General features: G+C 42.9%; 1 non-coding gene across 1 annotated transcript; it reads left to right on the top strand.

The window, feature by feature from the left end:
• The first annotated feature begins 14,824 nt into the window (after positions 1-14,824).
• LOC116990270 lies at positions 14,825-14,931 on the top strand. Its single transcript, XR_004416510.1, has one exon. It is a non-coding gene; the product is annotated as a U6 spliceosomal RNA (small nuclear RNA).
• Positions 14,932-18,243: the final 3,312 nt, after the last annotated feature.

Genomic DNA, 18,243 nt, shown 5'->3' with positions numbered 1-18,243 from the left:
GAAAGCGAATGGTATGTTAGCATTCATAGTAAAAGGATTTGAGTAAAGAAGGAAGGGAGGTTCTACTGCAGTTGCACAGGGTCTTGGTGCGATCACACCTGGAGTATTGCGTACAGTGTTGGTCTCCTAATCTGAGGAAAGACATTCTTGCCATAGAGGGAGTACAGAGAAGGTTCACCAGACTGATTCCTGGAATGTCAGGACTTTCATATGAAGAAAGAGTGGATAGACTCGGCTTGTACTCGCTAGAATTCAAAAGATTGAGGGGGGATTTTATAGAAACTTACAAAATTCTTAAGGTGTTGGACAGGTTATAAGCAGACAGATTGTTCCCGATGTTGGGGAAGTCCAGAACAAGGGGTCACAGTTTAAGGATAAGGGGGAAGTCTTTTAGGACCGAGATGAGAAAAACATTTTTCCACAGAGAGTGCTGAATCTGTGGAATTCTCTGCCACTGAAGGTAGTTCAGGCCAGTTCATTGGCTATATTTAAGAGGGAGTTAGGTGTGGCCCTTGTGGCTAAGGTGATCAGGGGGTATGGAGAGAAGGCAGGTACGGGATACTGAGTTGGATGATCAGCCATGATCATATTAAATGGCGGTGCAGGCTCGAAGGGCCGAATGGCCTTCTCCTGCACCTATTTCTATGTTTCTATGTTTCTATGTTAACCAGGGAATATGGAGGGAACGATGTCTGCGGAACAGGACTGTTTGCACGTCTTGGTGTTGCCACTAGATGGCAGCAAAGCCACATGGTGCGGCCACAGTCCAGCTGTAACTTTGAAAATTAAATTTGACAATTGCATAAACTGCGGGAATATGATTTAATATGTGCTTTTTGTAACCTGTTACCACACCTGCGGCCCAAACCAAACACATGGATTAAAATATTGAGGCTTTAAAATTTGGGACAAAGGCAGAAATTGCCAAAAGAATACTCAGCAGGTCATGCAGCATCTGCAAGCTCAAACAGACCTTATATTTCAGATCCGACACTAATAATTAATGGTGTTCAACCAGAGTCATTAATTATGTTTCTCTCTCCACAGACGCTAACCGACTTGCTGAGTATGTCTTGGATCTTAGGGCTTTATTTCGGATTTTCACCATCTGCAGGTTTTTTTCCCAGTTCGATGGGCGAATGAAATGTGAGTTTGACCATGAACTGCCAACAAAAATAAACATACCACGTTGGCGGCATTCAGAAGGTCGAGGATTATCCAATATCTGGAAAGGGAAGGGTTAATATAATTGAAGTACTGTGGAGCAGTGGGTTGAGCCGCTGCCTCACAGGGCCAGAGGACAATGTCCAATCCTCACATAGAAACATAGAAATAGGAGTAGGCCATTCGGCCCTTCGAGCCTGCACCGCCATTCAATATGATCATGGCTGATCATCCAACTCAGTATGCTGTACCTGCCTTCTCTCCATACCCCCTGATCCCTTTAGCCACAAGGGCCACATCTAACCCCTTCTTAAATATAACCAATGAACTAGCCTCAACTACCTTCTGTGGCAGATAATTTCACAGATTCACCACTCTCTGTGTGTGAAAAAAAGGTTTTTCTCATCTCAGTCCTAAAGGATTACCCCTTTATCCTTAAATACCAGAGATGAAAAGAGAAAATAGCGCGAGAGAAGGAGCTAAGAATACAGGACGCGTAAAATATGAAGGCAGAGGAAGCAATATAGGTGGAAAGTTGGAGGAAGCAACTGCAGATGTTGGTTTACACAGAAGTTAGACGCAAAATGCTATATAACTCAGCGTGGAAGGCAGTATCTCTGGATGGGATGGGTGACGTTTCGGGTCGAGACCATTCTTCACACTAAACGTCAGGGGAGAGGGAGACACAGAGATAAAGAAGTGGAAGGAAAATGGAGAATAGATCATTGTTAGTTAGGAGAAGGTGACAACAAAGCAAATATAGATGATGTAATCGGGGACAGTCAGACTGGTCGGAGAACCGGGAAGGCGGAGGGATGGAGAGGGTACAGGCTTGAAGGAGGTGGGAGGAAGTTATTGCGCGTTCATGTTGCACACAACAAAGAGGGGTGGGGGGGGGGGGGCATGCAGATTGGATGGATTTGTAGATCCTATGGATTTGAAGCATAAAGTATGTGCCGGATATTAATGATTGAAGAACAAAGAGGTCACCTACGAACTAGTCTTCAATGTCGAGCGCGCGAAATAGGAAATATATAAGGGCTAGCAACTTAGAATAAATTAGACATTGGTATAACATTTAATTCCACGAAGAGTCCTGCCCAAGATGCCCGCTCTGGGTGGAACCAAATTTACGGAATAGCGCGGTCATGTGAAACATCAGGTACACAAAGAAATGCTGGAGAACCTCAGCATCTATAGAGCGAAGGAAATAGGCAACGTTTCGGGCCGAACCCCTTCTTCAGACTGTGAAAGATTAGATTGAGGGGCGGCATCATATCCCAACTCCAGTTCCAGGCAACTGCCGCGCGGGTGTCACGAGTTTAACAATAATACGCGGTAAATATGTAAAAGCGCGTTCTTCAACTCCAGCCTGAACTTCCTCTGTGTCATCCCGTAGATACACGTGTTGGCGCAGGAGTTGACGTGCATGAGCAAGACCCCAACTTCATTGGCGATGTAAGATGGGCTTGAGTGATCCCCGCCCAAGAAATTCTCAGTGACCCGAGTGCAGATGAATGTGACAGCTGCCGTTGTCCACAGCAGTATGAAGGCGCCGGACACTGTGAACAGTAAAACGATGGACTTCCGCCGATTCTCCGCCTCAGTGTCCTTGCCATCCATTGCCTTCAAGCGACGACGGACTCTGTTGGCCGCTATGATGTTCCTGACCGTCAGTCCGTTGAACAATAGAATTATTAGGAAGGGTAGGAAGGGGAGAGAGACGCTACACATCCACGAAAACACCAACCACCACCCGGAAATGAAGTAGGCGCGTTTGGGTCGGCAACCCCACTTCACACTATCCACGGTGAAGCGTGGCACGTACATGAAGTTAAAGGGGATGTACTTTAAGCAGCTCAGCATCCACAATGATATAATGACCGTGACGGCCGTCCTATCCGTGCAATAGGCGAGTCTCAGCTTCGGGCAGCAAATGCTGACAAAACGATCAAATGTGAAGGACATGGTTAACCACACAGAATAGTCCAGAGTAACCACCCGCAGGTATATGTAGGATGGACAAATGGCGCTGAGAGAGAGGAAGGAGTTAGGGACGTAGTACATGTAGATTTCACGGAATAACACGTGATCGATGAGAATAAGGAGGTCGGAGATTGTCATCGTCATCATGTACCGGGTGATTCCTTTGGAGAGCCCGCACTTTCCCCGGGACAGGACTGCAGCCGTCAGTATGTTTGCTGGAGAAATAATAAAGTACAGCGAAATTAATATTTAAATGGGCTACCGATGTAACGGAGTTATGGTTACTGTTGGATCTTACCAGTCTTGCGATCAACCGGACTAATCAGAAAAAACATTCAGAGGAATAACTTTGCAACTATATATGGTATTAAAGAGCAATGCCATGTATATTCCAAAAAAAATCATTCTTAAATATAGTTGTTGTCTTTCGCAAACTCCCAAAGCGTTTGCAGATATCTGATCAAAGGTCATCAATTTGAACTTTCGACTCTGTTCTTTATTTACCCTAGAGAACAAATGAAAAAATATACAGAACATCCTGCAAGCACGCAGAAAGAAAGCTGGAAGCTGCTTAAAGTTCAGGCGTTCGGTCCACGAATCATCAGCTGGATTGACGGTGCGCGTCAGAGAAAAATGTGTGGGATAGACCCAAAAAGCTTGAGTAACTCAGCGAGACATGCAGCATCTCCATTCATTCTCTCCGCTGAGTTACTCCAGCATTGTGTGTCTATCCTTGGTTTAAACCAGCATCTGCAGTTCCTTCGTACACATATAATTGGTGATGTCTGACGTGAAACATTGACTTCGTTAGTCTAAGCAAAGACTATTATGATTTGATTTCTGATTTGGAGCAGTTGCGCGCGTATTCCGCTTTTGGTTTGTAAACGTATCAAAATGTAAAGCAAAGTGAAAACAACGGGATCTGGATATTTGGTTTTGGATCAATTAGTGCTGCGGATACATAGCTATTCGGGATTCATCTACGGGGGGAGACTTGATTCAATGCTTCAATATGACTTGTTTCACCATGGCGGGTCGGGTACGATATCAGAGAGAACAACTGCTGGGACAAGCGGCAAGGGAGGTCGAATATGTCCCCCCAGATCCTGACCAACTTTTACCGCTGTACCATCGAAAGCATCCTGACCACCTGCTTCACGGTATGGTACAGCATTTGCACCGTAGCGGACAGGAAGGCACTGCAACGGGTGGTGAAAACCGCTCAATACATCATCGGTGCCCCGCTCCCTGCCATGGATGCCCTCCACCGAAAACGGTGTCTGAGACGGGCCGGGAAGATCATCAAAGACCCCTCCCACCCTAACCATGGACTGTTTGCTCTCCTCCCATCAGGGAGGCGGAACAGGAGCATCGGGTATCGTACTAGTAGGATGAGGAACAGCTTCTACAACAACACTATCACATTGCTGAACTCGGAGTCCCGCCGATAGATTTGTCCAGTCTCTCCGTCCATATTGTTTGCTTATTCTGTATTTTTATTTCTATATTGCACTATTACTACCGACTGACGCTAAACCGCATTTCGTTGTACCCATACTTGTATCTGTGCAATGACAATAAAGTTGAATTGAAGTGAATTGAATTGAAAAGACCGAGGGTGGATGTGATGGTGAGCAAAAGGATGAAGATTTATTGTTGACGGGTGAGCAGTCTGGGAGGAATGTACTCAGAAGCAGGGAATTAATATTATCATTCATCTCCCTCTGTTACGCCGCTTATGATCCTTTCATCCCCAATCGCCCGGTATCAATATCAACTGCGTCCTTCGGCCTCCCTTCCATCCCTCGCCCCGTCCCCCGTCCCCATGTTCAACCAGATTCTAATATAATACTGGAGGCGAAAAGAACCGCAGATTTTGGAGGACTCCATGGAACGCGAAATGCTCTTTTAATACAACGGGTCTGGCAGCATCCCTGGGAGTCATCGGTATGAGATTTTTTAAGTTCGTCGAACACGGTAGTGGAGTAACCCAGGGTCCAAAATGCCAGATGAAATGTTCAGACCCAAAACGACGCCTATCGGCAGAAAGTGTTAGAGCCCACCCAGAAATATACGGGTATAATACTAAAAAATACAGTTAATAAAATCTCCGTATATGCAGATGAAGTATTCCTATATATTACAAATCCAGAAACTAACATTCCAAACTTGTTAAATCTTATGACTCGATTTGGCTTATTTTCGGGATATAAAATTAACTGGAATAAAAGTGAAATTATGCCAATAACGGAACTTAACATATATATTTTATATGTGAGCCCTGGTTTTCAAGGGAAATTGGACATCTTGTTCGGAAAAAGAGGGAGATCTCCAATAATTATAGGCAGCATGAAGTAAATGAGGTGCTTGAGGAGTGTAAGGAATGTAAAAAGAATCTTAAGAAATAAATTAGAAAAGCTTAAAGAAGATATGAGGTTGCATTGGCAAGTAAGGTGAAAGTAAATCCAAAGGGTTTCTACAGCTATATTAATAGCAAAAGGATAACGAGGGATAAAATTGGTCCATTGGAGAGACAGAGTGGAATTATGTGAGGTAAGGGAAACTAGTAGAGTATCAATGGATACTATGAGGTTCAAAGTAAAAGAAGTACTGACACTTTTGAAAAATATAAAAATGTATAAGTCTCCAGGTCCGGACAGGATATTCCCTAGGACATTGAGGTAAGTTAGTGTAGAAATAGCCGGGGCTATGACAGAAATATTTCAAATGTCATTAGAAACGGGAATAGTCCCCGAGGATTGCCGTACTGCGCATGTTGTTCCATTGTTTAAAAAGGGTTCTAAGAGTAAACCTAGCAATTATAGACCTGTTACTTTGACTTCAGTGGTGGACAAATTAATGGAAAAGATACTTAGAGATAATATATATCAGCATCTGGATAAACAGGGTTTGATTAGGAACAGTCAACGTGGATTTGTGCCTGGAAGGTCCTGTTTGACTAATCTTCTTGAATTTTTTGAAGAGGTTACTAGGGAAATTGACGAGGGTAAAGCAGTGGATGTTGTCTATATGGACTTTAGTAAGGCCTTTGACAAGATTCCTCGTGGAAGGTTGGTTAAGAAGGTTCAACTGTTGGGTATAAATACAGGAATAGCAAGATGGATTCAACAGTGGCTGAATGGGAGAAGCCAGAGTGTAATGGTGGATGGCTGTGTGTCGGGTTGGAGGCAGGTGACTAGTGGGGTGCCTCAGGGATCTGTGTTGGGTCCTTTGTTGTTTGTCATGTACATCAATGATCTGGATGAAGGTGTGGTAAATTGGATTAGTAAGTATGCATATGATACCAAGATAGGGGGTGCTGTGGATAATGAAGATGATTTCCAAAGTCTACAGAGTGATTTAGGCCATTTGAAAAAATGGGCTGAAAGATGGCAAATGGAGTTTAATGCTGATAAATGTGAGGTGCTACACCTTGGTAGAACAAATCAAAATAGGACGTACATGGTAAATGGTAGGGAATTGAAGAATGCAGTTGAACAGAGGGATCTGGGAATAACCGTGCATAGTTCCTTGAAGGCGGAATCTCATATAGATAGGGTGGTAAAGAAAGCTTTTGGTATGCTAGCCTTTATAAATCAGAGCATTGAGTATAGAAGCTGGGATGTAATGTTAAAATTGTACAAGGCATTGGTGAGACCAAATCTGGAGTATGGTTTACAATTTTGGTCGCCCAATTATAGGAAGGATGTCAACAAAATAGAGAGAGAGTACAGAGGAGATTTACTGGAATGTTGCCTGGGTTTCAACAACTAAGTTACAGAGATAGGTTGAATAAGTTAGGTCTTTATTCTCTGGAGCGCAGAAGGTTAAGGGGGGACTTGATAGAGGTCTTTAAAATGACGAGAGGGATAGACACAGTTGATGTGGACAAGCTTTTTCCTTTGAGAATAGGGAAACTTCAAACAAGAGGACATGACTTCAGAATTAAGGGACAGAAGTTTAGGGGTAACATGAGGGGGAACTACTTTACTCAGAGAGTGGGAGCGGTGTGGAATGAGCTTCCAGTGGAAGTGGTGGAGGCAGGTTCGTTGGTATCATTTAAAAATAAATTGGATAGGCATATGGATGAGAAGGGAATGGAGGGTTATGGTATGAGTGCAGGCAGGTGGGACTAAGGGAAAAAAAGTTGTTCGGCACGGACTTGTAGGGCCGAAATGGCCTGTTTCCGTGCTGTAATTGTTAAATGGTTATATGGTTATATTGCAACGATCCTTTAAAATAGTCAATGAGAATTTTAAATATCTAAAACTTATGTGACCAAGAAACATACTTCTTTATTTAAACAACATTTTCCGCCTTTACTTAATAAACTGCATAGGAATATTCAATATTAGAAAACACTTCCCATCTCAATGCTCGGTAGAATAAATGCCATAAAAATGATTTTTATCCCGCAATTACTGAACCTTTTACAATCAATCCCGATAAATCTCCCACCAAAATTTTTTTAAAGTTGTTTCTATTGTCACAAGTTTTATTTGGGTTTCTAAGAATCATAGAATAAGTAAAAAACATTTATGTAAACCAAGATGAAAGGAGGATTAGTTTTACCAAATTTTTAATTTTACTTTTGGGCAGTCAATATTAAAAATATGAACTTTTGGTTGGAAGATATGGATCAGCAACCAGACTGGTTAAAGATGGAAAAGGAAGATTGTTTGCCTTTTAAAATTGGCCCGATTCTGTTTGCTGCCACAAAACTGAATAAAAAAACATGTAATGACAATGTAATATACAGTGGGAAACGAATTTGAACTATTAAAAAATACATTAAAATTGGATAATTTACCACTTTCTCTTCCCATTGTAAATAATCCTTAATTTAAACATTCTGTGTTGGATAAAGGTTTTGTACAATGGAAAAATATGGAATTAAAAAGATGTGATATCGTTATAGAAAATGTGTTTTTCTTTCATTTCAGGAGTTACAACAGAATTATGGATTACATTCAAATAATTGTTTTAGATTTTTTAGATAAAGATTATGTTAAATCACATACACAAGACTATAGAACTAGACAGCCAGAGATTCTTGATGAATGTTTGAATAAACATCCTAATACAGTTATGAATGAATTAATGAATGAATGAATGAATGAATGAATGAATGAATGAATGAATGAATGAATGAATGAATGAATGAATGAATGAATGAATGAATACGTTTATTGTCATTGCACAATACTGTGCAACGAAATTCCATTACATCAACTCCGGTTAAAAAAAAAATTTAAATTACAAACACGACAACCATTGACAAATATGTACACTTATTAGTAAAATAATAAATAAGTATTTAAAAAGAATTAAAAAGAATTTGGCGGCATTTCTTGGAATTACATTTTGCTTCCCCAGTGGTCTCTGTTGGAGTTAAGCTCTTTTATCGCACATGGGTAGAAACTATTTTAATCTACCGGTGCGAGCCTTCCGAGACCTGAATCGCCTCCCAGAGGGTAGCAGAGTGAAAAGGTGGTTGGCAGGGCGGGATGTGTCCTGCTTGATATTTGTGGCCCGGCGCAAGCATCGGGCCCTATATATATATCATCCAAGGAGGGCAGTTGAGCGTTTGTAATGCTCTGTGCAGTTTTTATAATTCCCTGCAGCGCACTCCTCTCAGCCACAGTACAGCTAGCAAACCGCACCAGGATTCCATAGGAGAGGATACTTTCCACGGCGCGTCGGTAGAAGGACAGCAGTTAAATTAATATCTTACATTTATAATACTCTTTTAGACAGTGAGATCCCGTCGACGGAATTATATAGACAAGCATGGGGAAATGAATTCGCTAAATCTATAACGAAAGATATTTGGGATGGAAGTCTACAACATATACATCAATGCTCGTTAAATGCCAGACATCCTTTAATATAATTTAAAGTACTACATAGACTGCATTATTCCAAAACAAAACTAAATAGAATTTTTCCTAATATCTCCCCTATATGTGACAAATGTCAATATTCAGTGCCTAATTTAACCCATACTTTTGTAAATTGTATAACATTTTAAAATTTCTGGACAGATATTTTTTAATTATTTCCGAAGTTGTTAATATTCAATTGGATCCCAACCCTAAATTAATAATATTGGGAATATCAGAACAAAGCCTAAAACTTACACCAAGCCAAATAAATATCATTGATTATAGTATAATAACTGGAAAAAAATAATATTAAAATTTTGGAAAAACCCAACAACGGCCACAATTAAAATGTGGATTATGGAGATGTTGGAGACCTTACATTTGGAAAAAAATTAGACTTGTCTTAATTGACAAACCAGAATAATGTACTAGAATATGGTCTCCATCTATTGATTATTTGAAGGGGTAGAATGGTCCAGCACGGAAGCCTGACTGAAACTTGAATCCGGGATTAGATGAATAGTTACGTGTTTAACCTACGGACCCATCTCCTAAACTGTATTATTGATATTGATAGTTTACTATGTATTTAATTTTCTTCTTTTTCTTTCCCCTCTTTCTATCTATAAATTAAAATAACCAATTAGAAGCAGTGTTAATACGTAATTGATAAATGAGGACCCCAGCTATTATAATAGCTGGGACCCCGGGAACCTAGATACGAATAACATGTAATCGTTAAACAACGTCTTACTGGTTTGGATTATGATATGCATCGCTTCTAATAAAAAATATTATACAAAAAAAAAAAAAAACGACGCCCATCCATGTCCTCCAGAGATGCTGCGTGACCCTCTGAGTTACTCCAGCACTGCCTTCCAACATAATGTTCTTCCTCCCATTATAAACCTCTCTTTATCCTGCAATTCCTATTTCCTCCACCAGCGTCGCTGTCCCGAGCTCACCGTTCACTTTCAATTCTGGACTCTATGATCATCGGTTTACTCATTGAAATAATTAAACCGATGATCTGGAAATTCAAGTTCTAGTTTACCACCACCCACCCCCCCCCCCCCCCACCACCCTTTACAACGATGCTTTAAATTCTAGTCTTGTCTACGCTTTAGACGTCTGCCCGATGTATCTTCTAAACTGTTCCCTATCTATCCATTTATGTTTGGTGATGCTGCGGCCATGCGTATGAAGACGATGTATCTTTCTTTATAGTACTGAGGGTTACTGCTAAATGCACGAGATCAGGAAAAAGGGCTGCCAGAGCACTCACGATGAATCAGACCAACATCACATTAGGCGACTGAAACACAGCTTACCAGGGATACCAAACGCCGCCAGGATCGGATAGATGATTTCATTGGCGTACCGAATTGGAGCACGTCCCATTCTGGATGGTTCTGTGATGGCGTTAAGTCCGGGAGCACAATGGAGCAAATAGCGCGGTTCAGATGCTCATTAATACTCGCGCCAACTCTCCAGTGAGATAGGGGAGTGGCGGATCCCAGGTGTTATTCAAAGTCTCTTGAACAAACACATTTATTTCCGTACAGTGAAGTTATGTCACCTATCCCTTGGTGGGGGAATGCTTTATGCAAAAACATATGTATTAGTCCACGGACATATTACGACCCTTTCACTGAATATCGTTCAACCGGGCAAGGCACCGGTTGGTTTGTTGTTGGAGAGTATTAGCAGAACGAACTATGAAATATTTACCGCTATTGATAGGCACAATTATAGGCACAGGAAAGGTAAGGATCATGACACAATGATTTGCTTAGTTCGAATTCAAATGTGAATTATTCAGGGAAACAACGGGTAAAACTCATGTGGTGGAGTTGAAGCCTATCAAATCTATCGCCCTCTTCGGACACGGCAGTATATTCCTCTGGGCATCATCGCCAATGTAATCTTCTCCTTAAACGTAGCTTATATCTGCTTTATGAGCAGATGATTCATCATAGTTCAAAAGCAAAAATAAAAACACCCGGCATATGTTGATAGTTTGATTATGTTTCACAAAAACATCACAGAATGTCCAGAATTTTTCATCAGATCGGGCGACGTATATAGAGTAATAAGATTTCAATTTGAAATATATCACCCTGCAGTAGGTGTCTGTAGAAGATTCCCGAACTGAAACGTCATCTGACTATTCCTTACACATTTCTTGAGTGCCCCGAGATGTTGTTTTCGAGGATGGATTTTTAGTGGAGCAGACAGAGAATAGGCAATTCTGAATTTGTGTAATGAACTGGATTTGATAAGGGAGCCACTAGGAGGTTGCGGCCATCATATGATAATATTCAACCTGCAATTTGAGAGGGAGAAGATGAAATCGGAGGGATCGGTATTACAGCTGGACATGAGGTCACACATGAGACACGGTATTACAGCTGAACATGAGGTCGTAGCTGGCCAAATTTGACTGGAAATGGATCCGAGCAAAAAACCCATGTGGAATAGCAGTGTAGACATATGTGGGAATATATCAGAAGGTGCAGGATCTTTCCAGACCAAAGAGGAAGAAAGATGCTGGAAGCTGAATGAGGCGATCGTGGCTGACAAGATATCAAATATAGCACTAAACTAAAGGCGAAGGCAAAGACATTGTAAAGATTAGCGGGAAGTTAGAGGATTGGGTTTTTTTCTTAAAACAACAAAGTAACTAAAAAGGTAATATGGAGAGAAAACTATGAAATACGAAGATAAGGAGCCAATGGCACAGAAGAGGATAGCAAGTGTTCTCCAAATATATAAAGAATAAAAGGGGCAAGAGTGGATATTGGGCCGCTGGAAAATGATGCTGGAGAAGTGATATTGGTGAACGCAGCAATGGCAGAGGAATTGAATAACTTTTTTGCATCGGAATTCACAGTAGAAAACACCAACAACGTGCCTGGAATTCAAGAGAGTCAGAGCATGGAAGTTAGTCGAGTGGCTATTACTAAGGAGACGGTGCTTGGGAAGAGGTTTACAGACCGGGCGTCTGTGTTGGGAACGGAGGGCTTCACATCAGGTAGACATTACTGGGATGTGGAGGTTGCAGATACTCGGTGCTGGGGTCTGGGAGTCGCCGCAGGATCTGTGGAGGGGACGAGACCGATCGGCCTGACCCCGAAGACAGGAGTCTGGAGCACCTGGCGGCGGGGTGACATGTGTAATACAGTCACCTCCCTTCCATCTCGTCTCCCCGCTCGACCCATCCCCAGGGGGCTGCGAGTGTATCTCTGTTACGAGTCTGGGGCAGTTTCGTTTTACGACACGGACATCATGTCCCATTTCCAAACCTTCACTGGGAATAGATTCACGGAAAAACTATCCTTTCTTTGGGCCTTGGCAATTATGCCGGTGGCTGAGAATCAGCTCCGAGTCCCGGTGTGTGGAAGGTTCTGGGCTGGCGTGAGGAGCTGGACTCAGGGGCTCTGTGGCAGAAATCCGGTGGACAACAGGACGATGTTGAAACCCCAAATTCCATGGAAATAAAACCAGGGGAATGTAAATGTGGAAGAGTAAAATAAACAGCCATGTCGATCCGTTCATTTTAACGCGTTAACTGTGTCGGTCAACGGAACAGAAATACGTTGTGGCACAAGCGGTGTTGGTGCGGACTTCAACAGCAACGTAAAGTACAGTTTGGGGCAGATGTAGATGGGTGGGCGGACGGAATTAAATCGGAAATTGTCAGATGTGGGAGAATGCAAACTAAATAAAGGAAATGGTAGACACAAGGAATCTGTTGAAATGATTGAGTGTTTTTTTTTTAAGTGCCGGAAGAAATGAGCGGGCCAGGCATCACCTGTGAAGGGAAATGGACAGAACACGCTTCGGGGTCAGGGCCCTTCTTTGGTCTGAAGATGAAATTCCAAGAGTTACAGGTTCGGTCTATCCGAGTGAATTAAATGGTGTTGATGTCGTTCGGAAGAGGGCGATGAAGGTTTGTCTCGGGAGATGTAAATAAGAGGGAGAAATGAAATCGGAAATTACTTGAAGGGAGAAAAATAAAGCTGAATGGTGGGAGTGGGAGTGGGAATGAGCCTCTCGGTGTTGTTGGTGGCCATGTAGAATTAGAGCAGCCTCTAGAACAGGCTATTCGGCCCTCATAGAATGCGGGGCAGTACAATGCCAAGCTAATCTCCTGTTTCCTCCAGTTCGGGTTCCTCCCACATCCCGAAGACGTACTGGTTTGCAGGTTACTTGGCCTCTGTGAAGTAGCCCCTGGTGCATAGAGAGTGGATGAGAAAGTGGGATAACATGGATCTAGTGTAAAAGGTTGATCGATGGACGGCGTCAACTCGGTGGGTCGAGAGGCATTTTTCGGTGGTGTATCTCTATACTAAACCATGTTCTGTTAATCAGGGATAGACACATAAAGCTGGAGTAACTCAGTGGGACAGACAGCATGTCTGGAGAGAAGGAATGGATGACGTTTCGGGTCGAGACCTTTCTTCAGACTGTTTAGGGATAAGGGAAACGAGATATAGAAACATAGAAAATAGGTACAGAAGTAGGCCATTCAGCCCTTCAAGCCTGCACCACCATTCAATATGATCATGGCTGATCATCCAACTCAGTATCCTGTACCTGCCTTCTCTCCATACCCCCTGATCCCTTTAGCCACAAGGGCCACATCTACCTCCCTCTTAAATATAGCCAATGGCCTGGCCTCAACTACCTTCTGTGGCAGAGAATTCCACAGATTCACCACTCTCTGTGTGAAAAATGTTTTTCTCGTCTCGGTCCTAAAAGACTTCCCCCTTATCCTTAAACTGTGACCCCTTGTTCTGGACTTCCCCCAACATCGGAAACAATCTTCCTACATCTAGCCTGTCCAACCCATTAAGAATTTTGTAAGTTTCTATAAGATCCGCCCTCAATCTTCTAAATTCTAGCGAGTACAAGACGAGTCTTTCCAGTCTTTCTTCGTATTCCTGCCATCACAGGAATCAGTCCGGTGAACCTTCTCTGTACTCTCTTTATTGCAAGAATGTCTTTCCTCAGATTAGGAGACCAAAACTGTACGCAACACTCCAGGTGTGGTCTCACCAAGACCCTATACAACTGCAGTAGAAGCTCCCTGCTCTTATACTCAAATCCTTTTGCTATGAATGCTAACATACCATTCGCTTTCTTCACTGCCTGCTGCACCTGCATACCTACTTTCAATGACTGGTGTACCATGACACCCAGGTCTTGTTGCATCTCCCCTTTTCCTAATTGGCCGCCATTCAGATAACAGTCTGCTTTCCTGTTTTTGCCACCAAAGTGGATAACCTCACATGTATCCACATTATACTGCATCTGCCATGCATTTGCCCACTCACCCAACCTATCCAAGTCACCTTGCAGCCTCCTAGCATCCTCCTCACAGTTAACACTGTCCCCCAGCTTCGTGTCATCCGCAAACTTGGAGATGTTGCATTCAATTCCCTCATCCAGATCATTAATATATATTGTAAATAGCTGGGGTCCCAGCACTGAGCTTTGCGGTACCCCACTAGTCACTGCCTGCCATTCTGAAAAGGACCCGTTTACTCCTACTCGTTGCTTCCTGTCTGCCAGCCACTCTATCCACATCAATACTGAACCCCCAATACCGTGTGCTTTAAGTTTGCATACTAATCTCTTATGTGGGACCTTGTTGAAAGCCTTCTGAAAGTCCAGATATAATATATCCACTGGTTCTCCTTTATCCACTCTCCTAGTTACATCCTCGAAAAGTCTATAAGATTCGTCAGACATGATTTACCCTTCCTAAATCCATGCTGAATGACGTGCTCGCTTCGGCAGCACATATACTACAATTGGAACGATACAGAGAAGATTAGCATGGCACCTGCGCAAGGATGACACGCAAATTCGTGAAGCGTTCCATATTTTTTTTTTTTTTTTTAATCCATTCTGACTTTGTCCAATGATTTCACCACTTTCCAAATGTGCTGCTATCCCATCTTTAATAACTGACTCTAGCATTTTCCCCACTACCGATGTTAGACTAACTGGTCTGTAATTCCCCGTTTTCTCTCTCCCTCCCTTTTTAAAAAGCGGGGTTACATTAGCTAATTTGTAAAAATTATCACTAACGCATCCACTATTTCTGGGGCTACTTCCTTAAGTACTCTGGGATGCAGCCTATCTGGCCCTGGGGATTTATCAGCCTTTAATCCATTCAATTTACCTAACACCACTTCCCGGCAAACCTGGATTTCACGCAGTTCCTCCATCACATTTGACCCCGGGTCCCCTGCTATTTCCGGCAGATTATTTATGTCTTCCTTAGTGAAGACAGAACCAAAGTAATTATTCAATTGGTCTGCCATGTCCTTGTTCCCCATGATCAATTCACCTCTTTCTGACTGCAAGGGACCTACATTTGTTTTAACTAATCTTTTTCTCTTCACATATCTATAAACATTTTGCAGTCAGTTTTTATGTTCCCTGCCAGTTTTCTTTCATAACCTATTTTCCCTTTCCTAATTAAGCCCTTTGTCCTCCTCTGCTGGACTCTAAATTTCTCCCAGTCCTCTGGTAGGCTGTTTTTTTCTGGCTAATTTGTATGCTATAGACGGTGATGTGGAGAGATAAACAACAACGAATGAAAGATTTGCAAAAAACGAAGACAAAGTTAGCTGTCTGTAAGGTGAAAACGAGAAGCTAGCGTGACGGGTAGTGGAGGGATAGAGAGTGATGGAATCCCGTGGTTACTTGAAATGAAAGAAATTAAATTCATACCACTGGGCTGTAAGCTGCCCAAGCGAAATAAGCGATGCTGTTCCTCCAATTAGCGTTTAGCCTCATTCTGAGGATGGGGGAGACCTAGGACAGAAAGATCAATGTGGGGATGGGAAGGAGAAACAAAGTGTTCGGCAACCGGGAGATCAGGTTAGTTCAGTCGGGCTGAGCGAAGGTGTTCAGCGAAACGATCGCCCAGTCTGCGTTTGGTCTCGCCGATGTATAAGAGTCCACATCTTGAACAACGGATGAAATAGATGAGGTTGCAGGACGTGCAAGTGAACCTTTGCCAAACCTGAAAGGACTGCCGGGGTCCTTAGACAGAATCGCGGGAGGAGGTATAGGGACAGGTGTTGCATCTCTGCGGTTGCACGGGAAGGTACCTGGGGAGGGGGTTATTTAGGTGGGAAGGGGTGAGTTTAAAAAAACAGACTATTATCTGAATGGTGGCCGATTAGTAAAACGGGAGATGCAACGAGACCTGGGTGTCATGGTACACCAGTTATTAAAAGTAGGCATGCAGGTGCAGCAGGCAGTGAAGAAAGCGAATGGTATGTTAGCATTCATAGCAAAAGGATTTGAGTATAGAAGGAAGGGAGGTTCTACTGCAGTTGCACAGGGTCTTGGTGAGACAACACCTGGAGTATTGCGTACAGTGTTGGTCTACTAATCTGAGGAAAGTAATTCTTCCCATAGAGGGAGTACAGAGAAGGTTCACCAGACTGATTCCTGGGATGTCAGGACTTTCATATGAAGAAAGACTGGATAGATTCGGCTTGTACTCGCTAGAATTCAGAAGATTGAGGGGGGATTTTATAGAAACTTACAAAATTCTTAAGGGGTTGGACAGGCTAGATGCAGGAAGATTGTTCCCGATGTTGGGGAAGTCCAGAACAAGGGGTCACAGTTTAAGGATAAGGGGGAAGTCTTTTAGGACCGAGATGAGAAAAACATTTTTCCACAGGGAGTGGTGAATCTGTGGAATTCTCTGCCACAGAAGGTAGTTGAGGCCAGTTCATTGGCTATATTTAAGAGGGAGTTAGGTGTGGCCCTTGTGGCTAAGGGGATCAGGGAGTATGGAGAGAAGGCAGGTACGGGATACTGAGTTGGATGATCAGCCATGATCATATTGAATGGCGGTGCAGGCTCGAAGGGCCGAATGGCCTACTCCTGCACCTATTTCTATGTTTCTATGTTTCTATGTTTCTATGTTAACCAGGGAATGTGGAGGGAACGATGTCTGCGGAACAGGACTGTTTGCACGTCTTGGTGTTGCCACTAGATGGCAGCAAAGCCACATGGTGCGGCCACAGTCCAGCTGTAACTTTGAAAATTAAATTTGACAATTGCATAAACTGCGGGAATATGATTTAATATGTGCTTTTTGTAACCTGTTACCACACCTGCGGCCCAAACCAAACGCATGGATTAAAATATTGAGGCTTTAAAATTTGGAACAAAGGCAGAAATTGCCAAAAGAATACTCAGCAGGTCATGCAGCATCTGCAAGCTCAAACAGACCTTATATTTCAGATCCGACACTAATAATTAATGGTGTTCAACCAGAGTCATTAATTATGTTTCTCTCTCCACAGACGCTAACCGACTTGCTGAGTATTTCTTGGATCTTAGGGCTTTATTTCGGATTTTCACCATCTGCAGGTTTTTTTCCCAGTTCGATGGGCGAATGACATGTGAGTCTGACCATAAACTGCCAACAAAAATAAACAGAACACGTTGGCGGCATTCAGAAGGTCGAGGATTATCCATCACCTGGAAAGGGAAGGGTTAATATAATTGAAGTACTGTGGAGCAGTGGGTTGAGCCGCTGCCTCACGGGGCCAGAGGACAATGTCCAATCCTCACATAGAAACATAGAAATTAGGTGCAGGAGTAGGCCATTCGGCCCTTCGAGCCTGCACCGCCATTCAATATGATCATGGCTGATCATCCAGCTCAGTATCCTGTACCTGCCTTCTCTCCATACCCCCTGATCCCTTTAGCCACAAGGGCCACATCTAGCTCCCTCTTAAATATAGCCAATGAACTGGCCCCAACTACCTTATGTGGCAGAGAATTCCAGAGATTCACCACTCTCTGTGTGAAAAATGTTTTCCTCATCTCGGTCCTAAAAGATTTCCCCTTTATCCTTAAACTGTGACTCCTTGTTCTGGACTTCCCCAACATCGGGAACAATCTTCCTGCATCTAGCCTGTCCAACCCCTTAAGAATTTTGTAAGTTTCTATAAGATCCCCCCTCAATCTTCTAAATTCTAGCGAGTACAAGCCGAGTCTATCCAGTCTTTCTTCATATGAAAGACCTGACATCCCAGGAATCAATCTGGTGAACCTTCTCTGTACTCCCTCTATGGCAAGAATGTCTTTCCTCAGGTTAGTAGACCAAAACTGTACGCAATACTCCAGGTGTGGTCTCACCAAGACCCTGTACACCCGCAGTAGA

Source organism: Amblyraja radiata, chromosome 30 (assembly GCF_010909765.2).
Source record: "Amblyraja radiata isolate CabotCenter1 chromosome 30, sAmbRad1.1.pri, whole genome shotgun sequence".
Lineage (NCBI taxonomy): Eukaryota > Metazoa > Chordata > Chondrichthyes > Rajiformes > Rajidae > Amblyraja > Amblyraja radiata.
This window is presented reverse-complemented; position numbering and strand designations above follow the sequence as displayed.